This window comes from Mustela nigripes, chromosome 5, assembly GCF_022355385.1.
Source record: "Mustela nigripes isolate SB6536 chromosome 5, MUSNIG.SB6536, whole genome shotgun sequence".
Classification (NCBI taxonomy): Eukaryota; Metazoa; Chordata; class Mammalia; order Carnivora; family Mustelidae; genus Mustela; species Mustela nigripes.
The window spans coordinates 1,638,217-1,649,158 of NC_081561.1; positions in this window are offsets into that span (position 1 = coordinate 1,638,217).

The window sequence follows — 10,942 nt, forward strand, 5'->3', positions numbered from 1 at the left end:
TGTGAGAGAGGTGTCAGAGAATCTGCAGTCATTTCTCTGCTATTGACCAATGCTTCACTGTGCCAAAAGATTTAAAAAAAAAAAAAAAGTTGGGTTTTGTAATTAAATTATTTATATATTTTTGAGACCTGAATTGAAAATGTTGCAGGCAACGGGCTACAGCTTTATTAGTGGTTCGGTGATCTCTACCTGTGGTCTCCTTGGGCCAAGCAATTTCTTTAAAGGGAATGTTAGCATTATGTATGTGGGGTGCCAGGACCACTGCCACCTGAAAGCAAGTGTGATTTTTTATTTTTAATATTATTTTATTTGTGTCTGTACATATTCATGTATAAATTTTATGAAACCCAGGCATAGTGCTTATTTTTAATAAAATTCACAACTGACTTTAACACTTTGTGATGGTGGGTTGCAGATGCAGAATTTTTTACATTCCTTCCACCCTGCCCTTGCCAAGAAAATGGGTTTAGGTTGGACTCTCAAAAAACTTCCAATGGAGTCAAACAATTTCTTGAATAATTCAATAAAGGTAAAGTCAGAGTGCAGGTTACCTCACCTAAACAATTACCCTACAAATCTCCAGGATGGGACTTCTGTCAACATGATTTCTTAAACTTCAAACCAATGACCTCTATGAAAACTCACTTAAGAGTTACCAGAACAAATGATAAGGTGTGTGCCCCTTTCCTTCAAGAATGCTTTAGCAGACAAATTGAGCTATTAGCAAGCTTTTATAGTCAAGCAGGCATTTTTAAATAAGTTGGATCTGACTTGGAGCTCAAAAAGCTGGAAACAATCTTGGCATAAGACTATCTTAATACACCAAAGATTTCTTTAGGGCAGTTTTAAAAGCAACTTAAAAGCCAATGATTTTTGTCAAAATGAAACGTTTTTAGGAATGCAAATTTAATCTGTTTATGAACGAATCAGTAGTTGTTGGTTTTTGTTTGTTTTTTTTTTTTTCCACTCGTATGAGGATAGCATTTTTAGAGGTGGGGATGCCAGGCCTATTTCAGTTGTGATCTGAAGAGAAAACATCACCTCAGATGGGGCAAAGACAGTATCTCACAGTAAAAAGGGAAGGTTTTGATCAGAGCAAGTATGAACAGTGTGGACACCTGTTGTTCCGTAAATTCAGAGGCAGTGGGGCTCTAACAATTTATGGATTGCAATATTCTAAAGACTAATGCAAAGAACAAGAGATTCAGAATCTAGAAATTTAGGCCCTATTCTTGTTCTTGAAGTTCTTCTGCAGATCTAATCTAATTTTAGACAAGAGAATGATTTAGGGTTTACATATTGTGAGGTGGGGAAAAGAAAGTGGGATTTATTTCAGGATGCTGTCTTTGGACAGAAATGGGGGGGACCCCATCTGCAAGTCTAGTAACAAGTCTTGACAAATTTTGGTGGTATCTACTTAGTAATCATGAAGAGTGTTAATAATAGGGTTGAATTATGGCAAAAGGTAGACACTGAAGTGGAGATTTGCACCCACAAGGCCAATAATTAGACCGAAAAATAAAACTGAAATGAACTGGGAGTAAAGGGTGGGGAAAGTTCACTGGCCTAAAAATATCAGGACTCATATACTCAATCCTTTGCTTTTTCTCTTGAAAACACACTCAGATTAAAGGCAAGCAAGGAGTCAGACACTTGAGGTGCTTCTGAACTCCAGCAGACCATTTCTCTCCAACTGTGTACCTTGCCTCCAGAGGCAAGGTGCTGTATATTTTTAAATCAGTTTTGGAAAGCCACAATTTTCATTTCTACACTAATACACGACGTCAAGTTTGCAAATGGAGATTTTAAATCGCAGTTTATTTATGGTAAAGAACACAGGGCAATGTAAAAGAGGCAAAGGGAAAGGTAATTTAAAAAAAAAGAAAGAAAGAAAGAAAGAAAGAAAGAAAGAAAGAAAGAAAGAAAGAAAGAAAGAAAGAAAGAAAGAAAGAAAAAGAAAGAAAGAAAGAAATCACAGCTATTCTCTCGGGGAAAAAAAATCCCTCCTTCCTAATGAAGGCTCCGGAGTCCCGCGACCGGGGCCCTCCCCGGCTTCTGGTGCCCAGGTACCCTAAGGTTTTCTAGAGAATGGTCAGAGGCCCCTGAACTTTGTGTGCCTGTACGACCTCCCATGACCACCGCCAACCTCCTACTCCCACGACCAAGCCAGTGGGGGAAGGGGGCAGGATGTGGAGAGATGGAGGGACCTGTGGCTGCCTCTCCTTCCCACTTCTCAGCCTCTCCCAGGTGGGCCGGAGGAGGGCCCAAGGAAAGGGAACCGCACAAGCTGTGGTTTTCGAAATGAAAGTGGAAAGTTGCGAGGACGCTTTTAGTTCAAGCTATACCCCAGTTCCACCAGAACCGCATCTCGCGGAGGAGACCCCGGCCCTCAGCGACTAAGTTCAATCAGTGCTTGCGCTAAGTCCACCCTCTCCCATGGCCCGCCCTTCCCCCACCCCCACCCCCGCTCGACCCTTGCCTGCCGCGGGGCCGGCCCACCTGTGCAAACACCCAGCAGCCTAGCGCGCAGACCCTGGGGTGGGGGTGGGAGTCTGTTTGGTTTGGGAAACGCCCTTTGATACCTGTCAGGCCTGCGAGGAGCCAGAGATGTGGGCCGAGGGCTCCATGGGTCAGTTTTCAAAGATCCCCTCTTCTGCCCCTGCGTTGGCACTTTTGCGGTGCCTTTTCTACTCACCCCTCCACGACTCAGAAGAACCCCTTCCAGACCAACGTGGACAAACGCGGAGAGAGAACTGCAAAGCCCAGTCCAGCGGGGCCTCCTCCTACAAGTGCGGGACCTACCCCCATCTGCCTTCCCCACAGCCACGGATCAAGTCCTCCGTTTTGAGGAGCTGAAAAATTCTCTGCGAAGCGATACGCAACATCCTGATAAATCTAAAACCTGCTTTCTACTGTAGAAGAGGACTCTCCTGAATACAGGAGGCATGGGGCCTGGGTGGCGGGGGTGCCGTGGTCCTGTGCCCGGAGGCCCACATTCCACCCATCTCTTTGCCTGTGTGTGTGCCTGGGCAGTGAAAACTTCAGTCATCAAGGGTGATGGCTCACTCCAAGTCCCTTAGCTTACGAATTAAGCCGCCTAACTAAAGTTCCTTGTAGAATTGTTAAGTCAGCTTCTTGATCCCATAGGAATTCTCAAAAAGAAATGAAAAGAGAAAAAAGGAAAAAGGAAAAAAGAAGTCAGAGAAAGCCTCACCCTCAGCTAATGGGTACCCTCTCCATGAGCAACTTGCTGAGCTGGAAGCATCCTTAAGGAGAATTACCTATGCCCACTCTGGTTCCATTGTGGCCCAGTTTCACAAACTGGGCCTTTATCTGCCCCAGGGGATGTGTGATCACATACAAGATACTAAGTTAAATTCATAGACTCCCTTAGGTAGACCCCTAATTTTATAGATGTGAAAACAGGCTCAGAGTAGCTTAAGCATGCTTTCTGGCAGACCCTGGTGGAAACCAAGATCCAACTCCCAGTTCAGAATTCTTTCCACTGTAACACAATTATCTGGATAATTCAGACCAAAACATACTTTGGCCTGAACCGAGTTGAACTATTCAGATAATTGTCTCAAGCCACTTTTATTACAATGGTAGACAGATTTCTCAAACTGGTAGACAGTTTCTTTTATTACTAAGACCTTGCCACCCACCACTACCACCATCATAATTTGTCCTTTCCTGGAAGAATATGTCCACACCTCACCTGAGAGACCTGGATGGGAAGTGTGTTAGACCCGATAGCTTTAATGTATAGATAGATTAGATAGATGGCTACCACAGTGGAATTTGGCAACTGCTTTCTCTCACTTCTGCAGAGTGCCAAGTGCTTGCCCCTACTGAAGATAGCAAGCACAATTCTGTGTTGAGAAAGAAGGATCTCTAGAGAATGCAGTACCTGCTCTCTGGTGACGAGCACTAACAGATGGGCCCTCCATTATGCACACCTCTCCTACTTTTCCATACCAGGAAAAGTAACAAAATAACAAAAATGGCCTCTTTCCTACATGAGAAAGAAACTAGAACCTCTTAAAATTATCTTCCTTCCATTTTTAGTTTTAAAAGATGCCAACTCAATCCAACACATAACTGACAACTTTCTGAGGTATTAAGGGACTTTGTTGGTGATCAAGCATACAAGGATATTGTTCCTCTATTTTACTATTTTTTTTAACTCTTTAGATCAAGATAAGCTGAGCTTTGCCTTGGTTCCAGAAATTAGACCCTAAGTATCCTTCAGTAAATATTTCCTGCTTTCAAATACCACAGTATTTCTCTCTTAAATAGCAAACTTTATGGTTCTCTAATGAAACCATTAAACTTTTGTTATGCTTTAACAACATAATTTGTTAATTCTTAATGTTGTCAACAAATGGCCCTAATAAGTATCTTCTAAGAAGATCATGATCAAAAACATAAAAATGTAGCTCTCCCCAGATCTGAGGTCCTCTTTCAAATTGGCAAAGATTCCAGTGTCATGAAATGCTGGTTGTTGTGCAATAGTTTCTGCACTGTATCTGTTTGGCATTATTAAGATGGATGGGTGATTAGAAGCAAATGTTGTTCCTGTCATTTGCCAACTTACACACAGACTGGAAGAGAGGACTGTATTGACCTTCATTTTTGGTGAACTACAGCCAAACATAAACATTAACATAATACCACATTTCCCTTACCACTCCTGGACCCTCTTTGCAGCTCTTTTCAGGAAAAGTTCAACTTAGAAGATTTGCCATAACTGAGCTTTTTTATCACATCTGTTTGAAGCCCAAAATAATATACATATTCAACATCCTTGACATGTATTTGTTGTTTCTGACCACCAATTTCTAACCATTAAGGGAAAAGGTAGAAAAGTTTCCCAACCTTTGGCTGGCTGTGCTCACTGTAGTTATATGTCTGGTAATGCTCAAAATCACAAAAGTGGTCAATTCAAAAAAGAACTCAGAATGCAATCTCAAAGAAGACCTGAGTCTAAATTCTGGCTCTGTCTCTCACAGCTGTGTGACCTTGGGAAAATGGGTCATCCCTCTAAGACTCGGTAGGACAAGGGGATTGAGCTAGAATATACCATGGTTCCCAGCCATGAAAACTTGTATAGAATGTCAGAGATGTCAGTGCAAATGGATGCCTTTTCTTCCCCTTAAACTCTTCCCTTCAACTCGGGATCAAATATATATTTCAGAGACAAGTTTCATATTAACAATATTCAACATAATTGAAATACTATAGACATTGCAAAACATATTGGAGACCATCAGGGTACAGAGCACATATACAACTTGTCATTCTAATGGATCATAACATGTATTTCCGATAACATTTTTCCCCCACTGCATTCTCAACAACATAATTTTTGCACAAAATCCCAGATTTGAGAATTAGGTATAAAACACCAGCATACTTATTTCAGTCGGGAAAGCAAGGCTGAGAGAGTTTGAGCTATTCTCAAGAGGTTTCATTATAAGCTAAGCATCTAGGGCTGTTTTCCTGGCTTTGATGGCCCCCAGGCCAGTGCTCAAATCCTGGGATGAGAGGATCAGATCAGCCCTTCATTTGTTTAGTTAAGAACAAAGTCCAAAGATGCCAAAGGCGATTCTCCGGGCAGCAAAGTCAATGCAACCTAAAAATTCAATTAATACAAAAACGTACCTGTGTTTAAGTGTGTACAAATAGAACATGGAAATAATAACGTTAAACACCAACATAAAATAAATATGGGGACACGAAAGGAAGGCAAATCTGGAAATTAGAGAAAAGCCCTAGAAATATGAAACTAAATGCTAATAATTATTATTACTTAATAAGGCATCTTCCAGGTATATTCTCAGGCTCAGGGAAAGCATGAATGACTAGAGTTACACGATTCTTACAGATAGACCCACACTCATTTGGAGGAACTGGTTTTTTTCTGGGGTAGTCAACAGGGGAATAACCTGTCCCTGGTCCTAACACCCTGATTTTCTTTTGGTGAGCCACGTCTCCCCACAGTGTGTTATTCTGTGTGTTATGCTCTCCAGCTTAAGGCAGGCCAGGCAGGCCTTCTCTTCTCTAGGACTCTGGACTTGGAGCAATAAGATTCAAGGGCCAAACATGAACTGGGTTAATTTGTCCCTGCTGTCCCCAGTGAGATGGTCCATTCTTTCCTGCTAAGAAACCCCTGGAGGCACCCTGGCTCTTCTCCTTTCTAGAAGAATCCTTCCAACCAAGTCCTGCTTTGCCCACATTAGTCAAGTTATCTGTCATTCTCACGGTTCTATGCAGTCAAGGCAGACACAGTTAAAGACAGCCAAGATGGCCTTCGTACTCTTGCCCATTTCATTTGGGAACTCTTCTCCTCTTCCTGGCCCTCCTTGGACACACAGTGCTGTGGGAAGATATGGGTGACACAGAAACTGGGGGGAAATGTCACATGGGTGTCACATCGGTGACAGAGAGTCAGTGACAGGCAACTCTCTCCTCTCTGGGAAACAACCAGCAAAGGTTTGGATAGCTACTCCGGATGACAAAAGCATGAGACTAAGTTTATCCACAAGGGGACCCTCTAAATATCAAGCTGAGTGGAAGGAACCAGTCCCAAAAGTTTACATCCATACAATTCCAATTATATATATGACATTCTGAAAAAGAGACAGAAATCAGATCAGTATTTACCAGGTGCTGGGATTGGGGAACTTAAAGGAACACGTGGGATTACTGAGGTGATAGAAGTAATCTACATCATCATCATGAAAGTGGCTTCATGATTATAGATGTTGGTCAAAGCTCAATGCTGTATACCTAAAAAATCTATGTTGCTGTATGTACATTCTACTTCAATCACCCTGACTTATAAAATAAATGCACAGAGAGTAAATGCTAAGACTTATTATATGATCCAAACTAGTGACATTTCCCAATAACAGCTTAAGTTAAAAGAAATAAAGACTTATTTACAAATTTCAGCTAACTAGAACTAGTTAGGAGAATATTTTCTGAGGAAAGATAAACTTTCCAGTGCCTCTTAAGTCCTACATGGCCCTCAGCTGTCCCCTTCCCACTGTGGGCAAGGCAGCATTGGTGCCCACTCCACTTCAACATGGGAATGATCTCAAGGACCACCATTGAAAAGAGACATCATGCCAGGACTTACCCTACATGTGATCTTCCCACATTTAGACAAATTGTTTTCTTCACCTGGCCTGTTAGCTGAGAAAGGCCAAGGGGCTATGAGCCATCAACCCAAGTGGAAAAGAAGTCCTACTTTCTCCCTGAAGCCTGGATTAATTCACCAAGCAACTCCTGGGGGGTGCTGCCAACTCTAAGACCTGGATCAAAGCCTAATACCCCTGAAAAGAGAGGTCATCAAAAGACCCAAATGGGAACTACCAGGACTATGTGACTGCCCAAACCTATCAAATACATCTACCAATACTAAATGAAAGAGATCCCACAAGCATAATTTATTCCCTTTGCTCTCTGACACCTACCTACACCCCAATTCTGTAATCACAAGTGTCAGAATGTTGAGGAAATGTTGAGCAAACTGGACACTTTTGACCCCTCACAGCAGTTACACAAGTCAGCAATCTGAAACAAGATAATTATTAGTTCTCATATTTATTAGCTGAACCCTTTTGAGTAATAGCCTCTGGGGATATTTTATATATGCAATAAAAGACTTCATCATTGTTAAGTGCAAAATGATGTGGCTCATCTGGGATTTGTGCTGAAGCAAAACCTTTGGTCCATGCAGTGGCTTTGCTTAATTCAAGAAAGGTAAGAGCTGTGACTTGACCCTTCTCCACTCCTGTGCACAACTCTAGTGTCTGCCTTGTAAGTACTTTTTGAACTTAGAGGTTTGAAGTTAGTAAAAGATATGGACCAATTTGGATACAGTAAAGTTAAATCTGAGCCCATATTTTCCAATTTGTAACCTCAGAATGACTTGTGACTATAAAAGAGATGCCTGATGGCCCAAGTTACTTCTGTGCCCATGGGCAGAGTCAAAGTGCTTGAGTTCACAGGTTTGGCCTTTGAAACAAAGTTTGTCCAATTGGGCTTTCTTAATGAGTCACAGGAAATCAAAACTAGTGGATCTTTTAGTCATAGTTGATTCAACTAAATCAAGGCCTAGTCCTTATCTAGGGCCAACGGCTGGTTGTTCACACAGAGTGATTTATGGAGGGAGTCAAAATGCTCTGCCAGGTAAGATCTCTCTCCCTACACTTTTCCCACCAGCTTACAACCATCCCTCTGGCTTATTTTGCTGTCTGAAGTATTACTATTTAAATCCATTGAGTTATGTAATAAAAATGGGGCATAAGAACCACTAAAAGAAAAAGAAATGGGGAAAGGGGAGCGGAAGACGGATGCGATCACTGTTCCATTATAGACACAACTTGCCCTTTCTCACACATTTACTAATTGCAAGGCCCAAGTAGACCAGCTTTCTGGCCTCAGAGTTCTCGTGTTCTATACACAAAATACCATCCATCTGTAGAAAACACAAATGTCAGAGTCTTCAGAAAAATTCCTGGTGCCAACCTTAACTTTTGTCATCTTTTTTTAAAGATTTTATTTATTTATTTGAGACAGAAAGGGCACAAGCGGAGACAAGGGTCAGAGGGAGAGGGAGAAGCAGACTCTACACTGAGCAGGAAGCCCAATGCAGGGCCCAATCCAGGACCCCAAGATTATGATCTGAGCCAAACACAGACACTTAACTGGCTGAGGCACCCAGGTGCCTCTTAACTTTTATCTTCTGTACTTCACTAGGAGAGGTACTGGGTATAAATGAAACACTTCTGGTAAGTAGCAGTAATTCAATTCATACAGTGAATTTGTTGTTAAGTTCTGCTGCCCATTGGCCACAATCAGCCTTCACATTGGTGGTCACTCTTCCTTTGTTCTAGGATGTAATAATACCACATTGTGTACTTGAATAAATTTGCTTTTAAATTCCTTTGACAGATCATTTTTTCTTCCACTTACATCTTTTTACTGAAGTTAGAAAGCAAACCAAAGGGCTTAACAAAATACACAGTCTATATTTAGAACTCAGGCTTCAGGGAAATGGGAGTGATACAGGACAGAACAGGATTATAGAGACTTGGGAAGGAGCCATACCCTGCCCTCCCCTCCCCTCCGGACTCAGCCTGGCTCTTGGGTCAGCCACAGCTCTGAGGTTCTTGTTCCTCAATCCAACTTCAGCTCTCTTTGCCCTTTTGGAGAATGAACATGTGCTGTTAGTACTGAGCACTCCCAGTAGCCAAAGGCAGGCTTTAACTCTAAGTCAAAAGCAATCTAAAGGATAAATGGGATCACTGTAATCAAACATATCAGCTCAAAATCTCTATTCCCTGCCAGACCCAGGGAACAAACCAGTTCAAACAAACTGCTTCTCTGAAATGTTCTGCTAGAGATATCGGTTACTGTCACATCTAAGCGAACTGGTGACTTCATTCAGAAAGTTCCTGTTGCCCACCTGGAGGGATGGAGACCAAGACAATAAATACTCTGAGCTTGGGGGGTAGAGGGAACCTTTCAGCTAGCATCAGAATGACAATAATAAGTTCATGTCACTCTCTTCTTTCATTGAGGGAAAGCCTTTTAGACACTGCAAGTTCTTCTGTGGAGAAACAACCAGTGGGTTAGGCAGTCAGCAATGCACCTGCACCTGCAGGAGTGTAGTGGGCAGACAGGGAAAACACCATGAAATCGGACAGTAGGGCCAGAAAAGCCATGGAATGGAGTCTCTGAAATACAGAGCAGGAGACCCAGGAAGGCCTGAGCAGGCAGCCCAGCTCCTTGGCCAGGCCCCCCTGCCTTTGCATGCCAAGCACCAGGGATGGTCACTCAGCCCCTATTAGATGAGGTGCCCCCAGATGCACTCCCAGAGAAGAATGGGAGTACAAATTTATTTAGTCACTGCAAGAAGTATCGGGGGGGGACAAGGAATTGAGACAGTGAACTGAAGGCAGCAAATAAAGGGTTATCAAGTTAGCAGTAACTAGAGCTTTAAGGAAATACCAGGAGCTGTATAAAATACCTGCCTCAAAAAGATCCTACTAATGACCAGAGGGACAAGGAAGCCATTGGTGAAGAGGTTCTGGTGTTTGTTGAGACAGGGGAGTGTTGACTTCTTGGCATTTCTGGGCTATTGTGCATTAGGCTGAGAGGCTCTCCATGCGTTCAAAAAAAAGCCTTCATGCAGATTCCAGCAACTAAACTCATCTAATCCAGCTCAAGCAGGCCCTGGGAAATTATACACAACAACAACAGACAAATAAACCAACCCACCCTCTTATGGGTCCATATCAGGCTCCTACAGTCAGGAGTGGGATTCTTCAGAAGGACTCTGTTTGGGAATATGATCTCTGATTTGCAACGTTTGCCAATTTCCGTGGTGTAAATACTCCTACCATGGCTTATTTCAAGCCATCGGCAGTCTAGCACCAGACTCACCATTCTTGAGTAGTTAACAATTGGCTGTTATGCTCCAAACTAGCAGCAGACTGTTCTAGCATACCACTGAGCCTGGAATGGGGATTCCTAAGTCATGGGACCCAGGTATAGAGCACTGGCCTTAACCTCATGATTTGCTCTCTCCTGAGGACTGGGTCTCTTGGTCACAGGACCCCCATAATGGAATCCTCAACCCAAAGCAGCTCTTGTGTCTAGGGCTGACTTTTAAAATTCAGGAGTTAACTTCAGGTTTAAGAAGCAATGTAGCATAGTAATTAAAAGCATGGACTCTAAAGCCAGACTGCCTAGGTATGAATCCCAGCTCAACATGTATTATTGTTGTAACCCTGGGCAAGTTACTTAACCTCTCTGTGTCTGTTTCCTCACTCATAAAATGGAAATAATAATGAAAATAATAGTGGTTCTCTCACAAGGTTCTTGTAAAGGTTAACAGCTATTATATGCACAGTGCTTAGAACAGAGC